The sequence below is a fragment of the Dipodomys merriami genome, unplaced genomic scaffold, assembly GCF_024711535.1.
Source record: "Dipodomys merriami isolate MVZ:Mamm:240054 unplaced genomic scaffold, mDipMer1.0.p SCAF_209, whole genome shotgun sequence".
Classification (NCBI taxonomy): domain Eukaryota; kingdom Metazoa; phylum Chordata; class Mammalia; order Rodentia; family Heteromyidae; genus Dipodomys; species Dipodomys merriami.
In genome coordinates this window covers 511,882-524,822 of record NW_027203482.1, presented here as the reverse complement: position 1 = coordinate 524,822, position 12,941 = coordinate 511,882, and the positions used below count along the sequence as shown (strand labels likewise).

At 41.2% G+C, this 12,941-nt stretch overlaps 1 pseudogene; it reads left to right on the top strand.

The window, feature by feature from the left end:
* Nucleotides 1-582: 582 nt before the first annotated feature.
* LOC138833479 (insulin-like growth factor-binding protein 3 pseudogene) lies at nt 583-1,416 on the top strand (annotated as a pseudogene).
* Nucleotides 1,417-12,941: the final 11,525 nt, after the last annotated feature.

Genomic DNA, 12,941 nt, shown 5'->3' with positions numbered 1-12,941 from the left:
TGGGTGCCTGTGGCTCATGCCTTTAATATTAGCTACTCAGAGGCTGAGATCTGAGGATGGTTGTTGAAAGCCAGCAGGGACAGGGAAGTCCATGAGACTCTTAGCTCCAATAAACCACAAGAAAATGGGAAGAGGAACTGTGGTTCAAGTACTAGCCTGGAGATGAAATGCTGAGGGGTAGCTCCAAGGCCCAGAGTTCAAGCCCCACGACCGACAAACACACACACACACACACACACACACACACACACACACACACAAACACACACCACCACCACCACCACCACCACACACACATACACATACATCATAGCCTCTTCAACTATTGGTGTTGGGAAAACTGGATATCCATAGACAGAAAACTAGAAGTGGATCTCTGCTTGCACTAACATCAATTCAAAATGGATTAAGTACATTAAAACCAGACAGAATAAGGGTGACATTAGAACTTATAGGTACTGAGGTGCGATATGGGCAGCTGCACGGCCCAGTACCGGTAGTTGCGCTCCAGATCCCGCAATCTCGCACCGCGTGCCTCCTCCCCATAACCACTTACTCCAGTTGGCCACTGCGATGGGCACCATGCATCTGGCGCGCCCCACGCTCTGGGTAGCTCTGCTCACTGTCCTGGCCCTGTTCCTTGGGCCGCTGGTGATGTGGCCCCGTCGTGTGCTGAGAGTCCTGCAATACGAACTCGCTGGCCCAGTGCACACCTCCGCCTGCCGTGCCCGCGTGTGCTGAGCTGGTGTGCGAGCCAAGCTGTGGCTGCTTCCTGACATGCACACTGCGGGAGAGCCAGCCATGCCGTGTCTACACCAAACCCTGCAACTAGGGGCACAGCTGCCAGCTGCCAATGGCTGAGCCACGCCTGCTTCAGGCACTGCTGTATGGCCGCGGGTTCTGCGCCAACTCCAGCGTTCCTGGCCACCTGAACGCCTACCTGCTGCCTGTGCCCTCTGCCTCAGGAAATGCTAGTGAGTCAGAGGAGGACCAAGGCAAGGGTAGCCTGCCCCGCCCAGCACACTAGGGTGCCTGATTCCAAGTTCCATTCCATTCACTCAAAGCTGGATATCATCAAGAAAGTTCCCGTGAAGAACTACCAGCGCTACAAAGTCGACTATGAGTCCCAGAGCACGGACACCCAGAAATTCTCCCCAGAGTCCAAACGGGAGACAGAATATGGTCCCTGCCTTAGAGACATGGAAGATATTCTGAATCACCTGAAGTTCTTCAATGTGCTGAGTCCCAGGGGTGTGCACATCCCCAACTGCGACAAGAAAGGACTTTATAAGAAGAAGCAGTGTCGCCCCTCCAAAGGCAGAAAGCTGGTGCATGGAGAAGTATGGTCAGCCCCTCCCAGGCTTCAACAGCAAGGGCACGCATGACGTGCACTGCCTCGGCATGCAGAGGCAGTAAACCTCACTGCATCAGTTTAATTGTAGCTCCAATACACTTTACTTTGCACAAAAGACTGCCATGGACAGAAAAACACCTGGCTAAAGTCTCAACTTATATTTCTTTTTGTGAGGAACTGTTTTTTGTGTTTTTTAAAAAAGAAAATCCAAGGTTAGACAGAGATTTTTGAAATGTCTATTGTTCCTTTAAATGGTAAACTTGAGCATATTTGCACTTTTCAGTAGTCAGAAAAGAAAATATTTCTCTGTTGCTTTCTGTAAAATAACATACTCCTGCCGAAAGCAGCGGACTTGATCCCCTTCTAGAATCCTCTCCATATCTGCCCACTGGAACAGCTAAACTTCCACCTCCCTCACTTCAGTGGCTATTGTAGAAGACATCTCCTCGTTGCCCTTCACCCTGCTCAGGCCTCATGGAGAACAGGAAAGTCAGAAACTCCAGTCACCTGGCCATCTCTACCATACACGAGACCCCTGGCCATCCTGGTCCTATCTTTGATTCCAAGGCCTGGACCCCTGGGCCACAAAGTTTCTTCATTATCTGCAAGTGACTTGATCTGCTTGGAAAATACTGGAGAGATTGAGGTGGAATCTTAACTGACCAAGAAAGTTCTATAAAACTGACCAAAAAAGTTCTAGCACATTCTGGGAAACTTGTAAATGCAAATTTTTCTGACCTCCCTCCATCAGGCAGCTTTTCAAGGATGGAGCCCAGTGGAAGGCCCAGGGTTGCCTTGGCTGTGGTCCAGCAGGGCATGGGGGATCCTGGGAGTGTACCCCACACCTCACAGGCCTCACAAATAATGGAGTAATCGCTTTGGAGGCAACAAAAACAGAATATTTTCTAATTTAACTTCTAGTTTGGGGTTGAGGATAATAAGCTATTCAAAGGCAAAAGTTTATTTTCACCCCTCATCTTCATTCTTGACCTAAGAAAACAATGGTGTTTAATGTTATCTAAACAGGAAAGATGAACAGCTTGTTGAGAGAGCCTCATAGGGACACTGGGAACACATAGAGAATAACTTGTGTTTGTTGAACTTGGAGTCCAACTTATAATTTATAATTCACACATATATGCAGAGAGAGAGATATGTTCTCAATGCTTAACATTATATACAGCATAGCCCAACTATAATAGGATCCATACTAGATAATCCTAGATAGTGTTATAGATACTAGAAGGTGTAACTATGGCTGTGACCAGGAGAGGACACTCAGTCCAGTGGGGATTTTCTCTCCCCAAGGCCAAACCCATGGCAGTATTTGGTGTGGGGCAATTGTCGTGCCCTACACTGCTCTCCTTAAGAACAAAAAGAGGTCTCAAGACAGTCTGCCTACCTCTTACAAGCTTTCCTTTATTTTTTAAATTTTTTTGGGGGGAAAGTATTTTTGAAAAGTTTTGTCTTGCGATGTATTTATAAAAGTAAATAAAGATTTTACCATTAAAATAATAATTAAAAAAAGAACTTATAGGTACTGGCAGGAACTTCCTGAATAGAATCCCAGGGGCACAACAGATAGGAGAGAGACACAACAAATGGGCCTCCATCAAAGGAAAAAACCTTACACAGGCTAGGTATATAGCCACTAAACTAAAAAGACAGGGAACAAATTGGGAAAAGATATTTACCTGCAATACATCAGACAAAGGGCTAATTTGCAATGTATACATGGATCTCAGAAAACTACCCCTCCCAAATCTAATAAACCAATCACCAAATGGGCAGAGGAGCTAAGGAGAGACTTCTCAGAAGAAGAAGGAAGAACGGCAGAGAAACATATCAGGAAAGGTTCATCATCCCTGGCCATAAAGAAAGTATATATCAAAGTAATCCTGAGATACCATCTTATCCAAATATATTGAATTCAGACAACAAATGTTGGTGGGGAAGCGGAGATACTAGAAAATGACAAGGACTTTTGTACAACCATGTTCCTTGCTGCTCAATTCACAGTGACAAGAAATGTACACAACCCAGATGCCCCACAATAAATGAATGGAACCAATAGTTATGCTATCTATATACAATGAAATTTTAAAGAGCCATTAGAAAGGATAAAATAATGTCATTTGCAGGGAAATGGATGACACTAGAATAAATCATGTTAAGAAAGTTAAGCCAACATCAAATTGACAAATGGTAAATGTCTCCCTGATATGTGGAAGAAAGGTTTAAAACACAATGGAATATGACATACTGTGCAGGACTCTAGGCATCATATACCGTAAGAACAGAAGAGGAAGCCTTTGGCGAAAATCACTAAGTTGTAATACCCAAGCACCTTTTCTATATAATACTATATATATATATATATATATATATATATATATATATATATATATATATATATATATATATATATATATAGAATTGAATTGAATTGAATTGCAATGATAAGGAAACAAAGGAACTTTTCTTAATCTGTCTTTTAATTTTCTGATTAGTCTGTATTCTTCACCTAATATACAGGGAAGATGGGGGAAGGGCACAGAATTAGTGGGAACTGGTGAAAAATTGCAGCAGCAGAGCCCTCTGGCTGTACTGGACATTGATGAAAGTGAACCATGCAAGTCGAGGTTCAAGATGGGAGGGAGGGTAAGGAAGAGAATCGGGGAACAGATAAGATTATGTAAAAGGAAGTAAATGTACTAGTTACCTGACATACAGAAAGGTAACGCTGCACTGTATCACCGCTAAAACATTTGTTTTCAAAAGAAGAGACTTCCCAAATGACAACGTAGGAGAATAGAAAAATACAGAGCAGATAATTCTTTTTTTATGTCCTTGGTACCTGATAGATTCAATCAATAGCTAATGTCCTACCAACTGAGTCATACTTCTAAACCCAAAAGTCCTTACAATATTAAAATTTTTCATTGATTTATTCATATTTTCTATTTACTTTGTGGTTTGTGTGTGTGTGTGTGTGTGTGTGTGTGTGTGTGTGTGTGTGTGTGTGTATGTGTGTGTGCATGTAAGAATTGGAGTTTGATCGCAGGATCTAGGTGTTATCCCTGAGCTTCGTTTTTACTCAAGAGTACACTATACCACTTGAGCCAAAGCTTCACTTCTGTTTTTCTTGAACAGTTTATGGGAGATAACAGATTCACAGAGACGTTTTTGCACCTCTAGATGCAAATCATCATCTTCAGATCTTAGCCTCTAGAGTAGGTAGTATTACAGGCATGAGTCAAGGCTTATGGCTTATGAATTGTTGTCCCTTTTTTAAAAAGCTGGTGCCAGTGGCTCATGCCTGTAATCGTAGCACCACAGGAGGCTGAGATCTGATAATTGAGGTTAAAGAAAACCTAGGTAAGAAAGTCTGTGAGACTATTATCTCATAAACTGGTTAGCAAGAAACCAGACGGGGCACTGGCTCAAACTGGTAGAGTGTTAGCCTTGAGCACAAAAGAACAGGGACTGTCCCCAGGCTCTGAGTTCAAGCCCCACATATTAAAGAAAATGTAAAAAAAATTGCAAATACTTGTAATCTCAACATCCTCAATTAGTGGTTCATTTAAAGTTAATTTGCATCTCACTTTGTACGTATTTGAGGGGGAACTAAACATTAAAAAAAATGAGCAGCTGGGTTCAAGTGGCTCATGCCTGTAATCCTACCTTTTCAGGAGGCTGAGAAATGAATATGGTGGTTTAAAGACAACTTGGGCAGAAAAGTTTCCATGAGACTGCTATTTCCAATTAACCACTAAAAAAACAAGAAATGGCACTGTGGTTTAAACTGGTATGGGCAAAAGAGTTCTGGGACAATACCCATGCCCTGTGCTCAAGTCCCATGTCTGAAGGAAAAATTGAAATCAGGGATGGGAAGTTGGCTCAGTGCTAGAGTGCTTGCCTTGCATGTTGAAACTTTGGGATCAATTCCTCAGTACCACATAAGCAGAAAAAGCCAGAAGTGGCACTGTTGCTCAAGTGGTAGAGTGGTAGCCTTGAGGTGAAGAGCTAAGGGACAGTTCCCAGGCCAGAGTTCAAGATCCATGGTGGATAAAAAACAAACAATCAAAGATAGTTCAAACATTTAAATGATGTGCACAATAGACTATACACTAAAGATGAAAGATTAAATTAATGAATTAATAATTAAAATGAACAACATTGTTTCGATTTTGTAAGTGGTGACTATAGCAGACAAAGTGATAAGAAATAATGATTCATTTCTAACCACTCATATTGTTTTAAACTCATTTACTACTTTTAAACTAAAGGGGCACATAAGTATCATTTTACAGAAAAACAAAAGTTGTACATGTATTTCAGCCTGAATTTCACATTTTATAATTTTCTTTTTAGTAAACCATCAGTATATTTTCATATAAAATACCTGTAATCCTTTTATTTAGTACTTATCATTCCAGTATTTGATTATATCATAATTCCTCCCTTAATTTTTTCATATCTTTTCCTCATTTCTATACTAGCAGTTAAATTAAGGGCTTCTGCACTTAAGGTAGGTCCTCTAAAAGGTGAGCTACACGCCTGCGCTTTTTGCTTTAGTCACGTTTGTTTTTGTTGGTCATGTGGCTTGAACTCTGGGCCTGGAGACTGTCCTTGCACTCTTCAGATCAAGGCAAGTGCTCTACTGTTTGAGCCACAGTGTCACTTCTGATTTTCTGGTGGTTTAATGGAAATAAGAGTCTCACAGACTTTCCTGCCTAGACTGCCTTTGAACTGTGATCTTCAGATCTCAGCCTCCTGAGTAGCTAATATTCAAGGCATGAGGCACCTGCAAACAGCTCTGCTTTAGCCTTATTTTTTGTGGGGGAGGGGGTGAATTCTGGGCCTGGCCACTGTCCCTCAGCTCAAGGCTCAAGGATAGCACTCTACCACTTGAGCCACAGTTCCACTTCTGGCTTTTTTTTATTCTGCTTATGTGGTACTGAGGAATGGAACACAGGGCCTCATGCATGCAAGGCAAGCACTCTATCACTGAGCCACCTTCCCAGCCCTGCTTTATCCATTCTTATGGCAGGGTTTTCTGTTTATGACCAGGCCAACATGGTCCACAATCCTTCTTTTTTATCTTTTCTGAGTAGATGAAATATAAAACACAAAGCATTTGGTTCAGATATTGATTGAGATCCAATATTGTGAATGTTTCCCTGGGCTAGCCTCAAATCATAATCCTCTCTGTATCAGTCAAGACCCAGCAGCTAGCATTACATGGATGAGCTCCCATGCATGGCTCAAATTTCTGACAACTAAAACATATGAACAAAGTTTTAATAATTTTAAATGTTTAATTTGAGGACAATGAGTGCTTTTAATTGTCTAATTTCAAATTTCACCAAAAAAACCAAATATTAACTTTTGATTTCCTAGATTAAATAAGCATATAAACTTTAAAAAGCAATTAGCTATTTAAAGAAAAAAAGCTAGGGCTGAAAAGGTGGCTCAGTGGTAGAGCGCATGCCTTGCATCCCTGAGGCCCTGGGTTCGATTCCTCAGCACCACATAAGCAAAAAGAAAAAAGCCAGAAGTGGCGCTGTGGCTCAAGTGTTAGAGTGCTAGCTTTGAGCTGAAGAGCTGAGGGACAGCACCTAGGCCCAGAGTTCAGGCCCCACGACTGTACTCCCCCCCCCCCAAAAAAAAAAGCTAAACAGTAATCATTCTTACCACTGTAACTTTGGACTTAACAACTTGTCAAACATTGTTTACATCATAGTTGGTTTTTATTGGCAGTATATTCCATAAACGGATCATGCCATCCCCAATATCAATGGCAAAACAGCCTATATGCACAGGACTGAAAGCCAGGCTGTAGGCCATCACACCATCCATGCTCTTATATCTGATTTGCTTTGGAAACAGGATTATTCTTCCATTCTTTCTACAAAATTGCATGATTAGCAAGCATGATTTAGAATGACAGTGGCATCATAATTCATGTTCCAAGTAGGAGTCTTGGTTTCTGTATATCACTCCCATAAATCTACATACTCGACTTGGATTTATTGTTTCAATGTTGTCTTATTTGTAATCTTCTATATTGTATTGAACCTTTATACGTAAACACAGAGCTTCTCTTTCTCCTATTATTGCTATTGTTTCCTTTACTGATAGCTCATGTACATGTGGGAAATAATGAACAGCATGTACACTCACAAAAAGAATGTTTTAAGAACCTTCTTCCCATTTAAAATTCGCCTTAATTTACAGAGAACTTACAAAGTTTGAACACAATGTACTAATGTATAATGTATTTGTAAGCAATATAAATTTCATATTTTCTCTTTACTAAGTTGTCTCTGAAACACGTGTTACCTCAGGTCCAAAGGTGCCCTAGTGTTATTTCAGTGAAGCCAGAAAACTTTCATTATAACTCAAGCAGCACCATTGATTGTTACTGAAAGTAACCGTTACAGGATGTGGAAACTGAACCCAGGAGAAGAATGGAACATAGAGGAATAACAAAGTTCAACTTAACTTGTGCTTTCCTTTTTACTGTACAAGAAAAGTATCGCAAGGCTTGAAGGAAAATGTCCCTGGCTTTTCTGAGTGTGCTCATTACTCATATAAAATTTTTCTGTAAACTTCTAGTTGAGAGTATTACAAAAGGAAATAATGTATCATTTGAAGGCCAGCATAAAACAAAAGGAAATAACGTTGTTTTAAAAGTGTTCTCCTGCAAAGCAACAAAGAAATAATCTTATAAATGCGTTAGAAACACAAGCATGAAAGAAACGAAAACATTTAAATACATATTTAAGGGTTCGTTTTCTTAACATCACATTATCTGACCTTTTCCGCTTGACTTATACCTATACTAGATATTGCAAATAAGGGAAACCATGGGACCTATGTTTCTTTGGGCCTGGCTTACTTCACTTAATATAATTTTTTCCAAGCCTTTCCATTTCCTAACAAATGGGGAAATGTCATTTTTTCTGATGGAGTCATAGAATTCCATTGTGTATATATACCACATTTTCTTGATCCATTCATCTACTGAGGGGCATCTGGGTTGGTTCGATATCTTAGCTTTGGTAAATAATGCTGCAATAAACATAGTTCTGCTGGTAGCTTTAGTGTGGTCTTGTTTGTAAACGTTTGGGTAAATGCCCAAAAGTGGGATTGCTGGGTCATAGGGGAGATGTATGTGAAGTCTTTTGAGGAACCTCCATACTGCTTTCCAAAGTGGTTGAACAAGTTTACATTCCCACCAACAATGAAGTAAGGATCCTTTCTGTCCACATCCCCTCCAGCATCTGTTGTTGTTAGAGTTCTTGATTTTTGCTGTTCTAACTGGTGTGAGGTGATATCTCAATGTTGTTTTGATTTGCATTTCTCTTATGGCTAGGGATGTTGAACATTTCTTCATGTGTCTATTGGCCATCCTTCTTTCTTGTTCAGAGAAGCTTCTCTTTAAGTCTTTCGCCCACTTATTTATTGAGGATTTGTTGTTGGGTGGTTTAATTTTTTGAGTACCAAGTATGTCCCTCCCCCACAGTGTAACCCCCGCTTTCACTATATTTGATGTCAGTATAACATGTGGAGGAGATGGCGACAAACAAGTCGTTTAACGGTACAGGTGGACCTGTTGCAACAATGAGAAGTACAAAATGTCATGTCAAAACCAGCTTTACAATGTCGGTGGGTGGGGGAGGGGGGTATGACTGGGTGGGGGGCGGGGGGAGGCTGGGAAGGGAGGTGAAGGGTAAACAAAGGAGGAGGCTGCAATGCTTGGTAAGACATGTATTCATTATCCTCCCCATGTAATTGTAACCCCTCTGTACAGTATGTTCTCAAATATAATAAAATAAAATATAAAAAAAGTGTTCTGCAAAGGAACAAAGACATGGAGCTTTAAAATGTCTTATAGAAGGATATTTCTCTCCTGAGATGATTCTTTTGATGTAGGAGAAAGTTATCAATTCCTTTGTTCTGGCCCTGAGATCTCCAGAATATAAAGATTCCAAAAAAGCAGGATCCAGTGTGTATGATCGGCAAAGGAGCCTCTTCTCTGACCAGTACTCCTTTAAAGAGGGTCCCAAAGAAATATCTGGGATTTTTGTTTGCTTGTTTGTTTAGTTTCTGCTGGTTCTGGGGCTTGAACCTAGAGGCTGGATCCTGTCCCTGAACAGTTGTCTTTCCTGCCCACCTGCCTCCAAAGCTGTTACTCCACTGCTTGAGCCAAAACTCCACTTCTGGTTTTATGGTGTTCAATTTGCGATAAGAGTTTGACAGCCTCTCCTGACTGGTTTGGCTTTGACTTAAAATAGTAAGAAAGGTAAGTGACATCAATTGTATAGTCTTCTCTTTGGAACAAAAATATTAGATGAAGTTCATTATAAAGCTAATATTTGACAATGTTTAAAGGAAGAGAATATGTCTAGCAAAGAAGCCATAACTTAAATAACTCAGCAAAATAGGTGCACTGAATCATTTTGAAATTATTTTTTCTGCTTGGGAAGATTATTGATATTGTCCTTCCTTTTGGGGAAACTTAAGGTAATATTTGGACTTTTTGTTGGTTGTGGGGCTTAAACTCAGAACCTGGGCAGACTCCCTAAGGACTTCAGCTCATGTTGAGTGCTCTACTGCTTAAGCTAAACCACCACTTCTGGGTTTCAGGTGGTTAATTGAAGATAAGGGTCTCATGAACATTCCTGACCAGGCTGGCTTTGAACCACAATCCTCTGGTCTCAACCTCCTGATTAGCTAGGATTACAGGCATGAACCACCAGCACCTAGCTCATTTTTGTGCTTATGTGCACTGAATGACACTATGCAGACAAATAATGGAAATTTGAATGAAATGATGGCATTGCAGCTTTTCAGAAAATTTGAGGTAGCAATAAATATGTCCTCCTTTCCATGTTGTTTCATTAATGACTCATAAGCTATGGCATCCTTACATTAACATCTTCTGCCATCTTTTTAGGTGTACTTAGTATCAGGAAATGTTCATAGAGAAATATAGAAAGATTCAGATTTTTAGAAAGCAAAGAAAATATGGTATGAAAGAACAGCACAGAAGGAGATACAGTTATTGCACAGAAATTAAGAAGTTGTCTAAGAGATTTAGAATGCTAAACACACCGAGGAATAAGACTAGTTGATAACTATTTATTCAAAAACCAAAAATGGTTCTCTAAAAAAAATTCTGGTATACCTTAGTTACTATCATTTATTCATTATCTCTGGAATTATTCCTTCTTTTCTGTCACAACCGTTACTTTGCCTCTGCCGTTTTGGTGCCATAAATGACCAAAAATATTTCCAAATCTCACTTAGAGTACCCTTCTCATTGTGATTAGCAGTGACCATTCAAAAACCTGGAATCTTTGAATTTCCAGAATTAATCTTCACCTGACATCTAAGCACATTCAAGCCATTAATTGCTGTGACCTAATGAACAAAACTCTTTCTTCAAAACAATATCCTAATATAAGTGAAGTACATGAATTAGGGACTATTGTCAGGTGTCAGTATGGCAGCAGCAATATATATTCCAAGTATGGTTTCTTTATTTTGTATTTATTAACTAAATGTTTTTTTGTTTGTTTTGTTTTTGTTTTTTGTATTTTGTTTTTGTTATTCAAGGGACTTAAACTCAGGGCTAGGGAATAATTCCTGAAATTTTTTTTGCTCACGTCTATCACTCTACCACTTGAGGTACATCACCACCTCCAGTGTTTTTCTGTTTATGTGGTACTGAGGAACTGAACTCAGGGTTTCATGCATGCTAGGGAATCACCGTATCATGAAGCCACATTCCCAGAGCCCTAAATGACTTTCTTAAGTTGACATTATATTTTCATTCCATAACTATGTACCATGATATTGGTACATATTTGGTACATACATCTGGCATAATATTGGCCATGTGGTAGAAAATTATGCAGAAAAAAATACAATAAAATAAATCCAGTAAGGCTAGATTGTCAATGAATAACCCTCACAGGGCTTATCTCATGGAGATATATCAACACGCTGAGTGAGACTGCTCCTGACCCACAACCCACCTTCAGAACCAGAATGAGTAGGCCATCTTGGGTTCCAGCCACATGGGGATGTTGGGCCACCTCCTAGAGCACCCATTCAGCCAGTTTCTGAGAGAGAGAGTGAGAGTGAGAGAGAGAGAGACAGAGAGACAGAAAGACAGAGAAAGTGTGAGAGAGAGAGAACCAGAATTACAGTAAAATCCAGTGCTACTGGCTTAGAACTCTAATCCTAACTAAACAGAAGGCTGAGATATGAGGATCAGGGTTCATAGACAACCCAGGCAGGAACATCTGTGAGAATCTTATCTCCAATGAACCACCAGAAAAGTGGAAGGGGCACTGTGGGCTCAAGTGATAGAGTGCTAGCCTTGAGCTGAAGAGCACAGGAACAGTGCCCAATCCTAGAGTTCAAGACCCACGACTGAAAAGAAGTGGACTTCCCACCACAAGAAGTGGACTGAATAGCACCCATTGTCCTAGGGATCATGGTAGAGAAGTCAGGCCGAGGTTCCTGTAAACTTGAGGTCATAAGTAGGTCACCTGGCTTCTCTGTGCCTGTTTCTCTAGCTGCAAAACTTAACAAAGTGAAGGATCCCCTTCCTCATGGGGATAGGTTAATAATGAAAGATAGCCATGTTTCGGTTCATAATCCCACACCTGATGTACGATTAATAGCAGGTCCCACCTGAGCCCTTTCTGGTATCTTCTTGTCATATGCTCACAAAATTGCCAAAACCTTATCTGAAGGCCGCTCCCTCTCTGCCTAGATGTTTTCCACAGATCTCTCTGTATAAATCCCTTGTTTCCTCACAACTGTCCTGTGAGGAGAATGAGGTCCATTGGTTGAAGCCCTACCAAGAGCTTCATTTGTGGTCAAGAATCGGCTGCTGTGGACTGAGTTTGGGATAATGCATCTAAATCAATGACTGAGCAAGGTGCCACAGGTCTACCATCCCAACTAGAGAGGACCAGGCCTGGTGGAGCATATCTTTCACAGGAGGACCGCATTCCAAATCAGCCTGAGCATATATTTTCTATCTCAGAAATGCTCAAGGCAGAAAGTTCGCTCATCAGAGCCAGAAGAGGAAACAAGCAGGGGGGTCATGTTGCCCGCAGAGGGGTGTTTGACCCGGGTTGAGTTGGTGTTGGGGCAGCCACTCACCTGTGTTGCTGAGCGAAACTGTTGGCAGCTGCTCCAAGTGGGGCAGCAGCGATGGCAGCATCATTGCGGACACATGGGCCCAGAGCAGATCACTAGGTGCAGGGAGCAGGTTGGGGATTTAGGCCTGCTGGGAGCACGCCATTGCCTGAGGTTTGAAACCTGGCACCACATGAAAGGAGGGAAGGGGCCGGATGGCGGTGGGAACATCAATTTCCTACTATACACTAGTCACCTCGAGTCTCTTCCTCACCACTCAGCCACCTCTACCTTCTTCAACTACTGGTAGTGGTGTAAATTAACAGAGGGAATCCCAGTGCTACCTGGCAGCATGGAATGTGGGCGTGGCCAGCATTGTATCCCATTGGTCAGAAAGAAACAAGAAAGAATGGGGGTGTGG